The sequence below is a fragment of the Diceros bicornis genome, chromosome 10, assembly GCF_020826845.1.
Source record: "Diceros bicornis minor isolate mBicDic1 chromosome 10, mDicBic1.mat.cur, whole genome shotgun sequence".
Classification (NCBI taxonomy): Eukaryota; Metazoa; Chordata; class Mammalia; order Perissodactyla; family Rhinocerotidae; genus Diceros; species Diceros bicornis.
The window spans coordinates 33,247,533-33,268,626 of NC_080749.1; the positions used below are offsets into that span (position 1 = coordinate 33,247,533).

General features: G+C 45.9%; 1 protein-coding gene across 2 annotated transcripts in view; it reads left to right on the forward strand.

Annotated features, from left to right (window-relative positions):
* KIF5C (kinesin family member 5C) overlaps nt 1-6,420 on the forward strand; it is a 151,647-nt gene extending 145,227 nt beyond the window's left edge. For both annotated transcript variants that reach the window (XM_058548928.1, XM_058548929.1), the window contains one exon: nt 2,587-6,420. The gene's annotated coding sequence lies outside the window, so the exon portion shown is untranslated. The remainder of the gene's footprint in view (nt 1-2,586) is intronic.
* The last annotated feature ends 14,674 nt before the right edge of the window (nt 6,421-21,094 follow it).

Sequence of the window (21,094 nt, forward strand, 5' to 3'; positions counted from 1 at the left end):
AGGTGACTAAAGTAGGTAGATTGGGCCTCCTTTGTGGCCCCCTCTTTCTTGCAAACTATTAGCCAAACATGCTGAATCTTGCACATGGGGGGAGAGGGGGATTTGAATGAAAGGCCTTCTAGTGGAAATCGTGTCACTTCATGGTCTGCTGGAGTTATTGAGGCCACCGCATTGATTTTGTGTGTCTAATGCTTGGCTCTGTCAACATGGGCTGGCTGCAATCATCACATTAAGCCATAATCCTACAATTTAAGGTATGTGCTTGGTACCTCCCTGCCTCCAGGCATGCAGAAAGACCATCTCATCTGACCAGGGGGACCCATAGGTGATTGGAAAAATGAACCTGTAAGGAAAGTGAAATGGGGATTTCAATGGTGGTATTCAGAAAGCATTCCTGGCCTGTTGGTTTGCAGCTCAAAATGGATTTAAATGAGAATTGTGACCTTGCTTTTAGGTTTTTCATTTCTAGTCCTGATAATAAGCACAAATCTCACCAGAAAGGCTAAACATTAAAAATGCTCTTCCCAAAGACAAATCTCTCTCTCTGTGACTTCTAAAAACGACATGAATATTACCATATAAGGTTGTTTAAACCATTTTTAATTGAGCATCTTTGTGATTGTGAGCAATTACACTGTTGGCACAAGAGACGGTAGTTACCAAATGAGCTCCCTGAATATTTATTTTCCGTGTCAGGGAGTAGGTGTGTTCTAAAAAAGAATGTGCTCTCTGTTTCCTACTCAATTTCTGTTCTTTATCTTCCTCTTTTTTATCCCACCCACTTTGCTCTTACCGACTTTTATAATCCCTTTCCACACCCTGAATTTTTCTATTTCTTTGTAATTTGCATCCTGCTTATTTATACAAAATATGTGAGGTTGCTTACAATATTATAACACATAAATCAGGAGAGTGAAGAGAAAAAAGAGAGAGAGCTTTGTAGCTGAAATCTGAGATCTTGACCACAGCTGAGCACTACATTTGGATATACGCCTTCTAGAGGCATGGACAGAAAGCACAGTGTATCAGGTTGTGGAGTTCTTTTTAAAATCAGAAGAGCAGTTAAGTTTTTCTTAGTGTCTGTCCTATTTCCTATGCCCAGCAATTCCCATGTTTCTCAAGGTTGGGGCTCTACCTACCTCTCCTGTCGCCCGCTCTCCACCCCTCGAGCATCATGAGCTCTGCACAAAACCTATAGGGAAGATCACAGACAGACCCAGGGCTTCCGGCTGGGGTGAGGAAGTTGAACCTTTCAGTTTCTTCCTGAAAGTTGAGTTTATTGGAGTTGGTCCAAAAGCTGACAAAGGCCCCTCAGAGCTGGCCTCTGAGTCAGGACTAGTCCCGACTTTCATCCTGGACACCTGACCATGATCAGATGAACATCTGGTGGGAAGAGGCGTGAAATCCCAGGGCCCGCTCCACTGAGGAACTGTGGTGGTGAAACATCCCTTTCGGGGCTGGGGACCTCTTTCTTGAGAGAGCCTTGGTTAGGGGCTGCGTCTGACCTGCCTCAACATCCCGAGTGCTGACAAGTGAGAAATGGTGTTTGAGTTCCCTTAGGAATGAGGAAATGCATTATATTTCTCTGAATATCTATAGTTTCAATAGATACCAGTGACTTTGGGGAGAGCCTGTTGTCAGGGCTAAATACTTAGCAGTAAAAGCAATAAGGAGGAGGCTGTGCTGTCTGATACGTGGTCCACCAGCCATATGTGACTACTGAGCACTTGAAACGTGGCCAAGTCCGAATTGAGACGTGTTGAGAGTGTAAAATATAAACCAGATTGCAAACACTGGAGTAAAGACTGTGAAATATCTCCATAGTAATACTGTAATGTAAAATATTTCCACATGTAATACTGATTACATGTTGAAATGATAATATATTGAATATAAATAAAACATATTATTTTTTTTTTTCCGAGGAAGATCAGCCCTGAGCTAACATCCATGCCAATCCTCCTCCTTTTTTTCCCCGAAGCCCCAGCAGATAGTTGTCTGTCATAGCTGCACATCCTAGTTGCTGTATGTGGGACGTGGCCTCAGCATGGCCAGAGAAGCGGCACGTCGGTGCGCACCCGGGATCCGAACCCGGGCCGTGAGTAGCGGAGCACGCACACTTAACCGCTAAGCCACAGGGCTGGCCCAAAACATATTATTAAAATTAATTTTACTTGTTTCTTTTCACTTTTTAATGTGGCCAATTGAAAATTTAAAATTAGTGGCCGGCCCCGTGCCTTAGCGGTTGAGTGCGGGAGCTCCGCTGCTGGCGGCCCGGGTTCTGATCTCGGGCGCGCACCGATGCACCGCTTCTCCGGCCATGCTGAGGCCGCGTCCCACATACAGCAACTAGAAGGATGTGCAGCTATGACATACAACTAGCTACTGGGGCTTTGGGGGGGAAAAATAAATAAATAAAATCTTTAAAAAAAAAAAGAAAATTTAAAATTAAATGTATGGCTCACATGGTACTTCTGTTGGTCAGCTCTGGTCTAAATATCTCGAATTGAAAAATTTTTTTCTGAGGAATGAATTTCCACTGTGTTCTCTAACTCCCGTGTTCTCTCTTTGGTTCTCTTTCAACAGATGTGACTCTCCACGCAGCATGTCAAGGACATGGATCACCAATTCCCTTATTTTTTTTCTCTTCTACACAATTTCCATTTTCTTTTACACTTGCTTACCCCAGCCGTCTGCAGTACACCAGTTTCAGATATGTGAGTTGTGTAGAATTTCTGTGTACAAATGTGTGCTTGGACTTTTCTCTTCCTGAGAAATCTGAAGGGGACGATCACAGAAGATCCACTTACCCCGGGGAACCAATGCCGTGGCCTCGGGCTCAGGGCATTGAGTGGTCTCTGGGCGGTCCCTGGAGCCTCCTTTCTTGGCAGTGCACTGTCCCAGAAACGCCCTAACATGCCATTCCCTGGGGGGAGCCACCAAGTGCCGTGGAGGCGGGGGGTCACGCTCTGCCGCAACTGTCTGGTTTCCTGTAAAATAAACACATTACTTTATATTTTTAGGGAACAAAAAAAGTGCTGCTATAGGGTTCAAAATTTTCATTCTGAACACTTTTCCAAAACAAGTTACTCCAAAGAAGCATTTTGAATACCCTGGTCACATCTTTGGATCTGTAAAATACACCTTTTAGTATGGCACCTGTTAAAATGCAAAACAAATTTCTTCAAGGCAGAAAAACAATCTGACGGTAGCAATGTAGAATTTGTTCATTCAAACATATCTCTGTAAATGCAAAAAGTCATAAAATTCACCTCTGAGCTGCTTGCTATTGAACCTGCTGCAACTAGTCTCAGCCAGCCCAGTTTGAACATCATTCCTTGAGAAGTGTTGAAAATGCTGCAAAGTTGGATGAGTGGAAATGGGGCTGCCCCTCTCCATACTTCCTCCTCCTTAATCCTACTGGAGCTTGCATTGGGGATGGCCTCTTTCTCTAGGGAACCATCTTAAGCCTTGGGGGGATGTTACTAACGAAATCCAGGATCATTCCAGCAGTTGAAAAAGGAAGGCTTGGGAGGAAGTAATTGACGAATTTGTGTGCCTATCAATAAGTTGCCATGAATAAGTTGCTATTTTAACCCATCATTGCTGACTGTTTACTTGAGTTCTCTGGTTGGCATCAAATAGGTAGGTTTCATCTTCTTAGGCAGAATTAGAAGAATTTGGTATGGATGGATTTTTTACATTTAGTTATTGCTGTATTTAAATACATGAATCTAAAGCTGAGTCAACTGTTAACTTCCAGTGCATGTTAAAATGATCAATTTCTAGGTAGTAAAGTTTTCAGGGAAACTGACAAGGATTTGATTAACTTGGTCTTGTGTGCTGCTACTTGTTTTGACAAATTTGAGGGTAAGTCAATGACAACCAAACCAGTCTCCCTGAAAGCACCTATCCTGTCATTGTGCCTGCCCAAGATGAGTGAGCGGACACGGTGCCTGCTGCTGTCACCACTGGAATGAAATGTATGCCGGGGGAGACATTGAGCTTTCTCATCGCTGTGTGGTCCAAGATTGTTCAAGAAAGTGTGTGTGTGTGAGTGTGTGTGTGAGAGTGAGTGAGGATGAAGCACTAAGGACTGTGAATTGACTTCTAAACTCTTCTTGTATAAAATCTCCCCAACCAAGCAAAGCTGCTTTGACTTAATTTATTTGTTAAACGTTGCACTTTGTTTATGCATGTTTTGTTTGTGGAGGAGAGTAAGGAGAAAAGAGGACCAATTCTACTGAAGTATTTATTTCTAAAGATGACAATTTTGCATTCATTTACATTTTAAAAATTCTTCTATTTGATTTTCTTATGTTGTTGCCAGTCATCGCCCAGTATAACTGCTTGATGGCTATTCGCAGTCTGATAGAAGGGTTCTTGTAGGTCAGGTTTTGCAAACCTTATCAGGTAATAACATAACATAGGCCATAGATTATTGCCTTGCTGTTAACACGTTTGCCTCTGATTTTGGAAGCTAAAACATTGGTCTTTGAGAGGATTGCCAATTCATAATTGTCATACCACTACTATCTATTATGCATCTGTGTAACTTTCTGTTTATAAGTTGAACAAAGGTCAGTAATTCTTTTGGGGAGGCTCTTGTTAATAGATTATTTTAGATTCTTTCCAAAGTAATTTTTTCCTGGGTACCCCTTTTCCACTTCTAAAGAATTGCTTGGTCCTTTCATGTTTCAAAAAGAAACATTCACTTATAGTTGCATATTTCTTGATCTCTACAAGGGACTCACAAAATTCACTTTGCTTTTATTCACAGAGAAAGTTGGCTTTGATGTCTCTTAAAGATAATTCTGCTAGTTGCTGATCAGCCAGTCAGTTCACCTAGCTTCAATCTTTATAGGACCTCTAAACTAATTTTCCTACACTGTGACTAAAAGGTAGGCAGATTATTGGAATGGATTATACAGTATATTCAAATGGATCCCAAAATATGACTTTGTATAAAAAGCTAGATTCAGGACCATATACTCTGTAGGTCACTTTTTTAAAAAGCCACATTTATGCAATTTTCATTTTTTTAAACTGTTGCTCCTTGACATTTGTACTCTAAATGTAAAAACCATACTTCTGAATGGCCAAGCCTATGATTATATTTTTGGTTGTATGCTGCTTTTTGCTAGTATGTATGTGTGTGTGCGCGCGCGCGCGCACGTGTGTGTTTCTCCTCTATGAATAATTTTATATTTCATGCTACTTCTTGAAAGTTTACTTTTTGATGCTGTGAGGGAATAACCAGATGGTTTATACAAATAATCTCTACCTGAAGGATGGTGGATTGTTAAATTAGAGGAATGCTGTTTGGGATATCAAGATTTATGGTTGGAGACTAAAATAGAGTAATGCCAAATGTGTTTTAGTCAATTACTAGAGAATTCTGTACAAATGCATCATTCTCTTCAAATGCTGTGCAGTTTGCTTTGTCGAATGGCAGGTAGTAGGGAGAACAATAAGTGTAGATTAAGACTTTTAAAGGAAATAGTATCATATGATTAAGAAAATTAGAATTCATAGAAATATTGAGATAAATGAAGAAATAAAAATGTTCGTCTAGAATGTAGCATCTAGTGACTTTTGGAAGCCCTAACTTCACATGAGGAAGTGATATTCCTTCCAAGGCCAGACCAAGCCATCACCAAGACTCATGGTGGAATCATGAATATCAGCTCTCCTTTTCCAGAGGAATAACTGAAAGCAAATAAAAACTCTTAACAGTCCCTCTTTGATGTGTATTTTTTTTATTAGCAGGGCAGAAGACTTTTAGACTCGGGCTGTATGACATGTTGGGGAAGCTTCTCGTTGGCAGGGGCAAGAGGTAGAGGAAGGGGGAGGATTTGCTCCATTGTCTCACCCTGAATGTCTTGAGCAAGCTAAAGAAACCATCGTAGTCTAAAATGGCTTCATTTAACACTAACAATGTAGACTTTTTAAAAGTATCAAATAAGGGCCAGGTTACTACCGAAGTAAGCACCGCTCCGTGAAGTCTGCTTACACACTTACAAATTATGTATCAGTTTTAAATACTTTTCCTTGTGTGCAGCTATAAGGGGAATAGGGCACTCTGTAGAATTTTACATGTCTAGTTTGTAAAGTATGTCGTGTGTACTGCAGATGTGTGTTCTCTGGGCTTTATGTATCTGTACAGTAGCTTTCATTAAACAAACTGTGGACAAACTTGTTTTGGTGGTTTGGGGGGGGAGAATGCCAGTTTATATCAATTGATGATGCTGTAATATAGTACCTGTAACAAAAGATCTGGAAGTAACCCTCCCCTGGCCCGTGGAAAATTTTGGCTATCTTCTAGGTTCTAAAATGAAGATGTATGGACACTCTGGCAGACTGCATGTTGTATAATTTGAAAAATACTAAAAGTGGAAAATAAAATTGAATTAAACTTTGGCTTGTCTGTTTTTTCTTATTTGAGTCATCCTAAAGGCACTCTCATTTAAGCCCTCACTGCCAGTGTTAGGATGAGCCATTGTCTGGCCTCAAAGGAGTTCATTTCCGTTAGCAGCTGCTCGAATTAGAAGCATGAGTAAAGGCAACCTTGACCTTTTTGTCTTTTACTTTGCTTGAATATCTGTTTTTAATTTTTTTTTTTAATTGAAGAACGAAGAAAACCTGACATTTGTTCCTTCAGCACTGAAAGGTAGCGACTGGTGTCATTAAGTGTCTTACCTTTTTTAAAAGTAGGATTGAGCTAAAGCTCAGTAGACCAGTATCTTAGCTGAATTTCTTCTTGACCAAGAAAGGTACTTATTCCACTCGTACATTTCAGAACATTGGCGTTCATCAACTAATGCATTGGAGCTCAGTCTATGTTGAGATTATTGGCATCTTTTGAGAAGGGTTGGGGTGTTTGTATTCATGTTTAACCTACTGATTACTAGTAGTATTACAGGTCTGAGATCTTGTGAGAGGATGCTAGAGTGGGAAGCCTTTGGAGAATAATGAATGGCAGGACACGGGATTATGGTTCTCTGCTCTCTTAGCAAGGAGACTTCCCTCCCTGGGGTCCCTGGAATCCAGCGGCCACGCATGGCACTGTGTATGTGAAACACCCTCCTTCTCGTTCTTGGTTTGGTTAATGTTGCATGAAAGCCAGACAGTAAACTGCTTTAATCAATTAAAAATGGGAAGGAGGGATGCCAAATGAACGTTTTGTGAGTGGAATTTAGGGCACTGCTCATGATGCGCTTTTATGATGTCTTACCCGTCTTTCTTGAAGTTGTTATTCTCCAAAGAACTTGGAAGAGGCAGTTTCCAGATACCCGATTATTAAAGGTGACTTATGTAGTCAAATTTCAAATGTGGTGGATGAATATTTAGGCTGAAGCCTGCTATTTGAGATGAGAAAGCGGTCCCCTGAAAAAACCTGATTACAAAGCAAATTTCAATATCAATAGGAAATGATCCCACAGGTCCCCAAACGCAGCAGAACGCAGCGGCTCTGCAAAGCAGTAGGACTGCGTTGACACCCAGTGTTCCCTGGGTTCCTGCAAGTCTTTCTTGAGGTTTCCTGTTCTTTCGAGCTCTGGACAGTGCTTGGGCTGTGCCTTGGAAGTGTTACCGAGCCAGCATCGTTTTTGCCAGTCGCCCAGAAAGCCAAACACCAAGATGAGATTGCAGCAGAGAGCGGGTTTTAATCACAAGGCAGCTAAGTGAGGAAATGGGAGAATGAGTCTCAAATCCACCTCCACGAAAAGGGGGGCTCAGGGATATTTATTGGATAGGGGGCAGGGTGGTCTGAAGTGTAGAGATAGATGATTGGAGGTGAGGAGCGGTGAGGTAATTGATGATCTGTGCAAGCGTAGTCAAACTTCATGCCTCTTCATAGGACGCATGTTCACAAAATGGCGGCGTTAGCATTACCTGAGGGTGGAGTTTGTAGCCTCTTGACGTCAAAAGGTCCCTTAATGGGCATCTGCGCAGGCCCAGTTGATGGGTTGGTGTTCTCAACTGGCCTGAACTGGACAAAGGGGTCCTAATTCCTGAAAAACACCTCAAACACCCATTACCATGGTGACCCAGCCCCAAGGGAGATGTTATCTCCGGGAACCTAGTTGGAGTCAGATAGCATATTGCCTAAGCAGCACAGTTAGCAATGGGTGAGTGAACAGCTAAAAGCTATAATCAATAATTGCAAAAAAGATAAAAAAACTTTAGTTACTAGCTACTTAATCATCAATGGCTAACTGTTTACCAGTTTCAGAAGTACAGACCTGGAGCATCTGTGGGAGAATGTGGAACTGAAGCTGTAATCTGCAAAAGCAATTACTGATGGCAGGTTTAATTCTAGCATTTGTGACAGGTTACATCTTGTGATCTGTGTTATGTACATAATAAATTGAACAGAAGCAGGAAGCATCTCTCGGGTGACACATCAGATGAAAATGTGGACTCACTTGACAGAAGGCACCCTGAGCAGTGGGATTTTTACCCTCGTTCGGTGTTGTTGGTTCTTCATCCAGTCTGCAAGGAAAACACAATCTCTATGTGGTCAGTTGGTTTCAAAATAATACAACTCCCAGGTAGCCCCTGTGGATCCTTCCACTTGCCACACCATGGATAGAAAAGGCTGGAATTCTCTATCTGCTTCGCTTCCCCAGTGCAGAGGAGTTTCTGTTTGGGAGCCCCTCCCCGTGTAGCACCCTCCAAGCCCGTACCTTTCCTCATGACCAGGCTGCAAATTATTCTCATAGTATAGCTTTTCAAAAGATTTACCTATAATATTCTACTCCTGCAGAAAGTAGTATACATGAAATTAGAGAAATGGGCAAACTTGCTCTGGATGACATGTATCAGCACCAGGAACTTATAATGCTCAGAAAGATGCAATAAGCAGTCAGTTAATGCCAAAGACCAATCTGGCTGTCTGCCAGACACTGTTTTAAGTGCTTTATATGTATTAATCCATCTAATCCTCCTAATAACCCCATGAGGTAGGCATCATTATCTCCACCTTACCAGGAAGGAAACAGGCACGGAGAGGTTAAGTAACTTGCCCAAGGTCTCACAGCTGGCAGGAGGAGGAGCCAGGATTGAAACCCTGGCAGTCTGGTCCTAATGTTAGCGCTCTCAACAGCTAGCAACACTGCCTCTCAGAACACTGCTGTGTGTGTGTGTGTGTGTGTGTGTGTGTGTGTGTGTAGTGATAACCAGCAGTCTGCTCATAATGTTAGTGCTCTCAACAGCTAGCAACACTGCCTCTCAGAACAATGCTGTGTGTGTGTGTGTGTGTGTGTGTGTGTGTGTGTAGTGATAACCAGCAACCAGCCTCAAAAATCCTTTTGTAAAGAATTTATACAAAGTTCTATACCTTTGCAATTTTTCTGTGTTTTCTCCTTAGGAATCTGAGACCTCATTGTCATTTGAATTACTTTAAGCAATCAGATGCGTCTAGGAAAGAATCATGGAAATAATAATGAAAGAGGATGCCTCACAGCAGGGGTGCCTGATAACACAGAATTAGCGGGGCTTCTAAAGGAAGGCCGTGTGCAGCCAGCAGTTGTCAGAATCTTTTTGATCCATAACAGACACTTAGAATTGCGGCAATCACTTCTGTCACAGTTTTCAAGCTGTGTGCAGTAAGAATTTAACATCATTATCCATGTGGACTTCTTTTCTCTTTAGGACACTAATTATCTCTGCTTGCACTTTTAAATATATAACCCATATTCTTTGGCTTCTTAAGCTAAGAATAAAGCAGAGCTCTTGTGCCGCATCTCAGCCGGCTCTAACAGAAGGTCTCAGGGGGCACTGGGTGGGTTTCCCTCATCTCCAGGTCCGTGTGAGGCTTTGGAGGAGGCTGCTCAGGGAGGCCTGCTGATAATAGCTGCCCCCTACCTCACCTCCCACCCTGTCATGAATGACTAATAGGATCTCATTTTAGTACTTTAGGTTTTAGAAAAAGTAAACATGCCCATCATACCACACATGCATATGCAAGTCCAGCTACATGGAAACACCACAAGTGGGGTTCCCCTGTGAGCCCCCTGCTTCACCACAGATTCCTACCTGTGCCTCTCCTGTCTGAGGATGCTCTTGATGGATTGGGAAGGACAGGCTGATGGCAGATTTGTCTAGGCTACGGGATGCCAACTCCTTCAGCCAATGCCAACAGACCCCAGCCCCCCACCCAGGTGTCCCTGCTGCCCTGCAAAGCCCCCTTCTGGGACATGACCCCTGGAACACTGGCTAACAGGCAGTGACACTACTGAGTAATTCCAAAATGGAAAGAATGATGGAATTGGGACCTGGATCCAATTCTCTAGTTCCCATCCACCAACTGTGGGATCACGGTCAAGTTGTTTAACAGCACCATGTCTCAATGACCTCCTCTCCGTACCTGAATTATGGATATTTTTAGCCCACTACCCGCCACTCTTCACAGTTTGTTGTGAGGATCAGATGAGCAACTGTGTGCAAGCATTTTATAAAAGTGCTACTCAAGTGTAAGGGATTGTTATTATCAAAAAATTCCCCGGAGAAGGTATTTTCTCCTTCGACTTCAGCTATGCCTTCACCTATCATCACCGACACTTAGAGTGGGAGAGACGAGTAGGAGCAGACGCTGGGAACCACCTGATTCCACCCAGTGACATCAAATCTCATTGCAGGTCTCTGTTTAGGGTGCTTTTCTCACTCCGCCACCCTTTTCCTTTTTGGGAAAAGCTGCTCAGGCTATTTCATGGGGACAGAATATGTCCTACCCTCCCAAGAACTCCAATGAGTAGGGTTTCCACTAGTGACCACTCTCTGTGCCGGGAGGCTGTTCATACTGGAGGCTCCGCCGCTGGATCATGAATCACATCCATTCAGCTTCCCGGTAATCGCAGCTAGTGCTGAGAGCGTGCATCCCAGCAGCATCTTCGTAGGAGCTTAACAAGTTCCCCAAAGTGAGATTAGAGCTACACGAGGAGTCCCTTAGTCAAGCTGGCACGCAAAAGTACACTCAGCCTCTGCCAGCATCTGGAAACAAGCTGTCTGCTCCCTCTGCTAGAAAGAGCCGGGATCTGAAAGTCCCCTCCTGGCACCGCACACCGGAGGCGGGTACTCACTGTATGGTGCAGGCTGGGTCTGTCCTCTGCATGTGGGCCTGCCGCTCGTACACAGGAAAGGACTACGATCATGGCCTCTGCTTTATACTCGTCTCCTCTCAGACCTTAAACCCAGGAGAAAACCGAAATCCAAAGAAGTGAAGTAACTTGTCCAAGGTCACGTGATTAGTTTTGGCTCTAAAGCTCCGATTCCTTCTATTACGGTCCTCTTCTTGTCCATCTCAATTTTTGCCATTCCCAATTTCCCATATGAGTTGCTGTAAATAAATAGTGCCTTTTAAAGTGGTTTTCACCTTACTGTATTGAGCCAATAAATTGGGAAGTTCTTAGAAGAAATAAAGTGTACATCACCAATACTCAGAGCGGAAGAGAAGACCATGAGGGACACCGGGAATCACCTGGTTCTACCCAGCAAGGTGAGATGACTCCCCTCACATCACACATGGAGAGCCCGAGCCCAGAGCACCTCGCTTTATCTGGGTTCACTCTGATGCACCAACCCCTGGCCCGCAAAGATCGAAGTCACAGTAACTATGATGGCCATGGATGCTGCTCTGACCTTCTAAGGTCGAGAAATGCCTGATATGAGTTGTGTGGAAACATTTTGTCATAGTCCTCTGTTGCGTGTGTACTGTGTTCCAGGAACCTGGTGACCAAGAGTGGACTTCAGCTGTCTATAGAGCGGAGTTCTAGGCACTCCCACACTTCCCTGTATGAACCGAGTGCCTCAAATTAGTTATCTAACCTCTCTGTGAAGTAAAGTGCTTAGTACCACGCCTGGCTCACCATAACAGCTAGTCCTTCATGTGCATTCTGGAGTCTCTTAACAAGGAATGGAAGAGAGTGGTACTGTTATTCTCCCCATATACAGATGAAGAAACAGGTATGGAGAGGTTGAATGAGGTGCCCAACACCACAGAATTAGGAAACGGTGGCTGGCTGCAGAGTTCACATTCTTAACCAGGAAGTTCAACTTCCCTGGGTAATATGGCTGCCAAGGAACAGAAAGCGACTGAGCTGAAATCCTGCTTCACCCCAGAGCAGAGCTTCCTCCCAGACCTAAGCTGCCTTCTAACAGGAGCAGCTGAAATCTCCATGTGATGGACTCAAGGCTTTCTGCAAAACTCTTATCATTCATTCCTTCTTTCCACAAATGTTTGAACACTACTTTGGACTCAGCATTGTTTTCAGAGCTGGGGAGAGGTGGTGAATAAGACAAGACAAAGTCTTCATTTTCTTAGGAGTAAATTATAAACCAGTGAACCACAATTTCTAAAATGATTCAGTACATTCAAGTGCTATGAGGGAAACAAAACAGGGAGCTGTGACAGCAAGTGCCTCGGATCTACTTTTAACCAGGAAAAGTGGTCAGGGAAGGCCTCTGTGAATGATTGAAGGAGCCAGCCTTGCAAAGACCTGGAGACAGTTTCAAGCAGAAGGAACAGCAAGTGCCAAGGTCCTGAGAAAGATTTTGCTTTGTGTGTTAATGGTAATAGAACTCTGATTTTACACAAAGAATTTTCTCCACGTTGATTTTTCAGTTCCTCATTGACCTAGCGAAGTTAAAAGATGATAAATATGTTTGTGTTGCCTTCATAAATAAGAAGTAAATTTGGAATAATCAAGAACTTCTTTCCTGAGCTTAGAAATACAACAACAAAGGCATTTGGGCATTTTTGTAGCCAGCAACTTTGTAAGCAGACCCATACATTTGTAGTTCATGCTTCAGTGCTTGCTCTGAAACCCAAGAAAAAGAGGGCAACACATCCCCAGCTGATGTGTTTTAGACAGCCAAGCAAATTCACACTGATCCACAGTCCCCGGGAGTGTAAAGGATACCACTGAGGGATAAATATGGAAAAGCTGACTCGCTGCCCAGCCTCAGGGTCAAGCACAGGCCTGAGGGAGCCACCTGCATGTTTTTATAGTCGTCTTCTCAGGAAAACGGAACTGCTGCAGTGTGCCACCTTGGAAATTTTGCCTGCTGGCCTAGTACGTGAGAGGTATGCCCAACACACTTTGGGGAGGTTATTTCAGCTTTTTGCTACATCAGGACTCTGTGATTGGTGAGCATCAAAAACACAAAAGAAACACATGCATCTCTGGCTGCCCTTGGGAAGCATGGAGAGAATTCCACCAACCGAAAAGAGGAGTCTGGATTTTATCTGATAATTCTTAAGCTGACATTTTTGGGCCTCCCTGAAACATAACTTTGATAGCCACTCTTGCTGCAGCTGCTGCCTGCCCTGTTCTTGCTTCCGATTCAATTCTCGCCAAGATCTGCCAGGAAAGAAGTGTTTCCCATTGTGGGCCTCATGCAACTAAATAGCACCATACTGGAGTCCCCTGTTCAGTGTCTAATTAGCCTGTGGCTTTAGGAAGTGGAACAAAACGTCTACATTTTTGTAGGATGTCGCTTGAAAGTGTTAGCTGAATAGCCTCAGCTGTTCAAATAGTAAAGCTAGATGCCATGGCATGTGTGGAGGGCAGTGAGCTGGGTGAGGGAGGGGTGCTGGGGTAAGGTATCAGCAGTCTTGGCAAGAAAGATCTAGGCTTCTTTAAGATGAAAGCACAGAACTACCATATGATCCAGCTATTGTACATCCAGGTATTTATCTAAAGAATAGGAAAACACTAATTTGAAAAGATCTTTGCACCCCTATGTCCATTGCAGCATTATTCACAATAGCTAAGACATGGAAACAACCTGAGTGCCCCTCAACAGATGAATGGATAAAGAAGATGTGGTTTGTATATACAATGGACTACTACCTAGCCATAAAAACACTGAAATCTTGCCATTTGCAGCAACATGGATGGAACTTGAGGGAATCATGCTAAGTGAAATAAGTCAGACGGAGAAAGACAAATACCATATGATTTCACTTATATGTGGAAGATAAAAACAAACAAATACATAGATACAGAGAACATATTGGTGGTTACCAGAGGGGACGTGGGGTGGGGGAGGGTGGAAGGGGTAAAGGCACACACGTGTACAGTGACGGATAGCAACTAGACTTTTGATGGGGAACACGACGTAGTGTATACGGAAGCTGAAATATAACCATGTACATCTGAAATCTATATAATCTTATAAACCAATATGACCTCAACAAATAAAAAAAGATTTAAAGGGCTAACACAGAGGTGGCTGCATGTTTTGTTTTCCTCTTAAAAGAACCCTGATTTTGGGCCGGCCCCGTGGCTTAGCGGTTAAGTGCGTGCGCTCTGCTGCTGGCGGCCCCGGTTCGGATGCCGGGTGCGCACCGACGCACCGCTTCTCCGGCCATGCTGAGGCTGCGTCCCACATGCAGCAACTAGAAGGATGTGCAACTACGACATACAACTATCTACTGGGGCTTTGGGGGAAAAATAAATAAATAAAAATTATAAAAAAAAAAAAGAACTCTGATTTTGTTTTTAGAGTGCTCCTCGAGTGAACCTGGGTTGTGGAGGAAGTACCATTTGTCTTCCTTTGTTTGGGGGGAGTAAGGGCTTGATATAGAGGGAAGGGAGGCTTCTCCTCAGATGTGGGGTGGGAGCTGTTCCAAATTGAATCAATCTCTGGGCCTGTTTCCTCACCTGAGAAATGAGAAAGTTGGATGAGGTCAGTTTCCCAGGCTCCCCTGTAGGTGAGTAGCACCTGGAGAGCTTATTCAAAAGCCACTCTGTCTCCTGAATCAGAATTCTCAGGAGCAGAGATCTGCGTCTTGAGCCGGCATCCCAGGTGATCCTCCTCAAGGATGTTTGGGAATGGTGGCCTGCTTGATCTCTAACAAGTCTCCCAACTTCAAAACCCTTGGCTAAGTCCGGAAGGTAGTGATCCCTAACTATTCTTGAGACCCAAACGTCTTTGGAAATCTAAGGACAGCTGTGGATGCTCTCCTTAGGAAAAATGTATGTAGACACAGAACACTGAATCTGGTTTCAGGGTCTGTGGACCTTGATGAAGAGTTCATACTCTAAAGTCAGCTTTCAAGAGAGAATCGAAGCATTTAGAATCATGCCTGCTTTTTTTATGTCTCCCTGCTTTCCTATGACATACTATGTTATCTTCATTTTAGAGATGAGTAAACTGGGGCATAGAGAGATTAACACACTTTGTAAGTGGTGACTGGATTTGAACCCAAACAGTCTGATTCCAAAGCCAGTGAACTTAAAGTTTGAGGTAACCTAATCAAATGGTTATCAGATTTGCCTACCTGAATTCATAGCTCTTTCTGACCCTAATATTTCTGGCACTTCCCTACACTTCTCCCATAATTGTTATAATTAATTGAGTAGCTACTATGTGCCAAGAACTATCCTAGGTACTTTATATGCATTGTCTCCTTGAAAAATGTGCTCAGAAAGTGATAAACAGTACTAATGCACACACTGAGTCCTAAGTAAGGGTAGGAAAAATTAGGAAGGTAAATATATCCCACGGCTCAGAAATTTTTTGGATTATTTCCTCTTTGGATACTTTCATGTTGCTATCAGAGAACTAGAAATAGAGAAGAAACTGAAGATTTCCTAGTTCAAATATAATTTTCCTAGGGACCAGCAGAGAACAGTAATACACACAGTTATTTGCAAGGATTAATTAATTCATTCTAGATTCTTAAGAAGTCTATTAGTGGGTTTGTCCCTATTTTCAGCACTTTGATGTCTATCAGACATCAGCTGGCTCTCTGCATTGCCAGTCTGAGCCACATGAATGACGGTAAGAGCACTGGTCATTGAGCAGGCGCTTTGTGCTGGGGCTGTGCTCAAGTGCTTCACATGCATTGTTTCTCTTAACCTCACAATGGTATCGGAGCATATTTCAGATACCCCTTTCAAGCAAAGAACTTTAAGCACAAATCTTGTCTGATTTCACGTTTCCCCAGTGGGAGAAATGCACAATTGAGGAACATGCCCAGGGCTATTCAGCAAGCCCAGGGGAGAGAAAGAGTCAGACAGACAGACACAGACAGAGAGAACATGAATGCCAGGGCAGAACTTGTGCCTTCCTGATGATTCCCAGGCCAGTCTGGGTGCCATCACTTACCAGACTGGCCCAGCCAAGATCACACACGGCGAGAGGATCCTAAATCACAGGGGATCACATGCTCCACTGACTGAAGCCAACACAGAAGAAGGGCTGGGTCCACTTTGAGTGGGTGACACCTGGAGGGGCTCCTGAGCTCAGCCCTACTTGCTGGTGCAAGTGGCTGTTCCCACAGCCCCACCCTGGGACACCAGCCTCCCCATGGGCCATAGAGGGAGTGCACTGGAGTAGGGCACACCTGGGTGGGGCATCCTCTGCAACTTGTTGCCAGGTTGACCTTGCCCAGTGGGAAGCAGCCAGCCAGGCAACACCACATCGTAAACACCCATCTGTGCAGGACTCACTGATGACGGGCAATGGGGGTCCAGGCCTGTTGAGCCTATTGTTGGGGGGAGAGTGGAGCGGGGCACTTGGCCTTGACCTCACCTTAACAGACAGCCTCCAATTATGGCCTTTGAAGTTTAATATGCAGTCATAGAAGTGTATTGAAATAGTCATAAGAGGGAACATTCTCTATGTAACTTTCAAGTTGAACAGCGTTTCCTGTAGCGCACTTGGAATGGATTTCTTTAATGAGTCTTGAAATTAACGTATGAATAGAAGCATCACACATCTCGTGTGTGTGTGTGTGTGTGTGTGTGTGTGTGTGTGTGTAAGGCCATTCATTTGTTCAATGGAACACAAAAAAATATACCACATTCTTTCCATCCTATTTCGACACATCTTTGTTTTTGAAACTGTCAAGGCCTCAGTAAATGCAAGTGGCTCATGTCACACTTGACCTCTGAGAGGCTGGGAAAGATCATGGATTGGAGATCTCAGACCAAACCCAAGTCCCATGTCTGCAGAAGTTCTGACCCGGGGCAAGACTTCCCAGCTTCAGGTCCCACCAGCCCCTCCAGGGCCCCAGATTCATCTCTGCTACCAGCTGTGGGATCTTGGGTCAGTCACCCGTACTCTGGGCTATGTTTCCACAGTGCAAGGCTGGCAGGACAGTGAGATATTTCTTAGTTCCTCTGCCTGTGATACCTTCAGCAGTTAAAGGTTTGCTTGATCCCTTACAAAGGGGCCCTGGGAGGGTAGACCTCCCACAGGCCAGCTGCCTGGCTGGCAGTCGGAGGGGAGGTAAGCAGTACAGAGAGGATAGGTGGCTTGGAAGCCGGGCAGCTTGACTCTGAGCTCTCCCTGGTCAAGTTGGAGCGATGCTGAACAACTCTGGCCTGGGGGGACAGCAGGAGGCAGGACTCAAAAGACTGGGCCCCATCTCATTCGTTCATCAGGCGTTAACTGAGCGCCTGCCTGTCCTGGGTTTGTTCACGGCTCTGGTGATCCAACAGTGGACTTGCGAGGTTTCTGCGGGGCCTGGGGCTTACAGTCTAGAGGTGGGGAGGACATCATTATCTGAAATGCTCTTATTGATAGCTGAAAGCCCTTATTAAAAAGGGGGAGAATCATTTGAAGGGTGAGTGAGGTGGGGATGGGTGGGGCGGAAAGGTCGGAAAAGGCCTGAGTTCTTCCAGTTCTGAACTAACTTGCTCTTTGGTCCTATCATGTTCCCCCGGGGGGTCTAGGTCCTCGGTTTCTACATCCCACAAAGAAAGGGGTTGGCTTCTCCCCCTCCTCGCGCTCGGTGGAAACTGGCTCCATGCCCCGTGTTCCATTTCCTGAGCGGGCCAGGCTGGGGGGAAACAGGCCGGGCTCGGCTCCCCGCCGCCTGCAGACCACCAACCGTCCCAGGTGTCACCTATTGACGCGGCCGCCCGGGTCTCCCTTCCACCCCGCAGAGGATCCCGAGGTGTCGCAGAGGAGCCCGAGCCCGGGGCCACTGGCTGGCGGGAGGGGCCCACCTGTCCCGGCCCGGCCCCCTCCCGGGCGCCCCAGGTGGCTCGGGGCGGGCAGCAGCCGCGCCCCGCCCCGCCCCGCCCCGCGCGGCCGCAGCCAGCGCCGGCCGGGCGGGAGCGCCGAGAGGCCCGGCGGCCGCGGGCGCGCAGGTGAGCGGCGGGCGGCTGGGGACCGTGGACCCCGCGCCCCGGCCCTGGGGGCCGCGCGGTTGAGGCGGGCCATGCGGGGCGCCCCCGCCCGGCGCGCCCGGGCAGCGGGGGCCGCGGCGCAGCGGAGGGGCCGGGGTCCGGTCGCCGCCCCGGGGCCAACAACTGCGAACATCTGGGGCAGGAGCCGGGGCGGGGGCTGCGTGCTCTGTAAGTGCCCAGAGCGCCGCGGAGGCACCGTTTCTGTGGCGCTGGTGGGAGGAGAAGAGAGGCTGGGGGCCGGACTGCGGGGTGAGAGCGCGGAGCTAGGGGCGCGGGGTTCAAGGCGGATGGAGGAGCCGAGAGCGAGCTCCCGCCTCTCCCTCTGCGGCGTTTCACTTGGCGCCCGCGCCAGAGCCGCTGCTCGCACAGCCCAGCTTTTTACTTTTGGTGTTGAATAAATGATCTGCACACGGGTTAGTTACCTGGGGCTTCCAAAAAGCTGAATATGCGAGGCTGCCTGACTCCAGGGGCCTTAGGTTGTAAGGCTGCAGGGCTGTGTGCCCTGGGTCGTGATGGGAGTGGAGGTGGAGGGGTGTTGTCCATCTCCCAGGGCCTGGCGGTCAGAGTGAGAAAGTGGAACAAGTCTAGAATGGTGTTTAAATTCTAGTCACTAGCTGCGTGACCTTGAGCAAGTTACTTAACTTCGCTGATCCTGTTTCCTCAAAGGTAAAATGGGTATTATAATCATTACAACAGCCTTAAATTATATGTTCGTAAAATGCATAGCACAATGCTTGATGAAAGTTTTCTGCATTTTTTTCTCTCTGTGTTAATATAACACTTCATGCCTCCAAGAGCCTCATACGTTTCTGGATAGAAGGGAGATCCAGGAGGCTCAGATTAGCCTCCTTTAGGAGGAAACCGTGGTGATGGCCGTGGTGTGTGTTTTCAGCAGTGGGTGGGCATTCTTGACCACTCTGACTTGTTCATGGCCAGGCCTCCCCCAGGCTGTCTTACTTGCTGACACCATCCTGGAAGCCAAGATTGAGAGGTGCCAGGGCACAGGCCCTGTAGACAGAAGGGGTGTTATCAGCCTGCTCTCATCATTGCTGACTGTGTTTGTCAGAATTGTTTTCTTTGGGTTGGATTTTGGTCACTTGAAAATTGCCTTATGCAATATAGGAGTTGATTAGGTCACATAAATGTAATGGCTGAGGTTTAGCTTCAGGCATAGCTAGACCTGGGGGCTCATAAAGTTGCAGGGCTTGTTCTCTCTTATATATCTTGGCTCTTTTTCCCTCTGTGCTGACTGGTTCTTAGTATGGAGTGATAAACAGCACTAGCACCTTCAGGCTTATCTGCTCCTTCAGAGAGAGGAGGTGGGGAGAGTCTTTCTCTTCTTCCATCTCCTCCATCCTAGAGCAAATCCTATCGATATACGAGACCAAAGTGGGGATAAGCCATCTCAGTGGACGGGGAGTGGGTTTCTGTGATAGGAGTGGGTACTTTACCCAGATGCCAGCAGTGCCTGGGGGGGTTAGTTCAGCCACTGTGGTAGACAGTCCCACCCCAGCTGACAGAGATTGGGGAGGGTCACTTCCCATTGAGAAGTCTGCATTCTGGGCAGACAAAAATAGGACATGTCCATTGCACTATCTCTGCCTTTGCTCACCACCACCTAAAGGAAGTCTATAGTAGAGTGTAGACAGTCTGGGTGTCATAACTCTGTCAGTCGTCAAGTCTTTATCCAATGCGTGGAAGGCATCCTGCATGTTCATTCTTTCATTCAACATTTAATAAATGCCCACCGTATGGCAGGACGTCTGTTACGGGTGAAATGCTTGCTTTTGAGAAACTCACAGTCTAGTTGGAAGATGTGCAGATAACAGTGCCTGGGACTGTTTAACTGTCTGGTGATATAGTGAAGATTTCCCAGGGAAGCTACAGTTGACCTCTAAATTGGAGGTGAGTAGGGCTGCTCTGGGAGAAAACTAGAGTTGGAGGGAGTTCCCAAGCCCCGTGGTAGGATATGAGTTAGGGTACTTTCTGTTGTAAGTAACATTATTTAGGTTACGTTACAGTCTTGCTTAAGAAGTCTGGAGGTAAGGTGGTTCAAAGTGGTCATAGCTCTAGGTTGGCTTCTTGAAGATTCTTTTGATTTTCCCTGCCCTGCCACAGGGTGCCTGGAGCTCCATCAGGTCTTCACATGATAATGTCCAAAACAGAAAGGGAGGGACAGGGCTTGCTTCTCAGTGCTTCTCTTGATAACAAAGGATAAAATTCCCCAGAAGTTCCCTGTGTGTTTGGCCAGGTGCCATTAGCCAAAATGGTCACATGTCCACCCTAAACCAGTCACTGGCAAAGGAGAAGAGGTGGCTATGATTGTTTTGGCCAAGCAATCTTCTGGAGCTGGGGGAGGGGCCCACCTTCCCTGAGCACATCGATGCCCCATATCTGAACAAAATCAGAAGTCTGTTAGCAAGGAAGAAAGTGAGACTGCCTGTCGGGCTGTTAGGTAGGCAGTCAGCCGTGTCTCACACAGGTGGTGACAGATGATGAAAGGCATGGCCTATATGGGTAGTGAGGAGAAGTTGAGTACAATAGGAGGAGGGTAGGGTGTGGCTGAGGGGAGGAAAGGAGCTGAGGTGGGAGATGCAGGTAGAGACAGGAGTACCTGTGTTAGATACCGCTCTGGGTATCACTAGGAAGCATGCATCTTGGTTTCATTCCTCAAAGAACTTCCACTCAAAACCTGGAAAAGTTTTTCTGAGTTTTTCATCCTCTCATTAGTAACAGCAACAGTGGCCCACTCTGTGGTGGTCACTCTGTCGGTGTGATTAGAGTGGAGGAGTTTAGGGAGGGGCCGTGTGTGGTTTGAAAAAGCCTCACAGATGGCTCTGCCGTGCCTCCCACTCCCCACCTGTCCCCAGCACCTCCTGTCACTGTCTCCCATGCCCCCTCTTGAGGACTACTTGCTTGTTCTAAATCGTGTCTTCAGTATTATTACC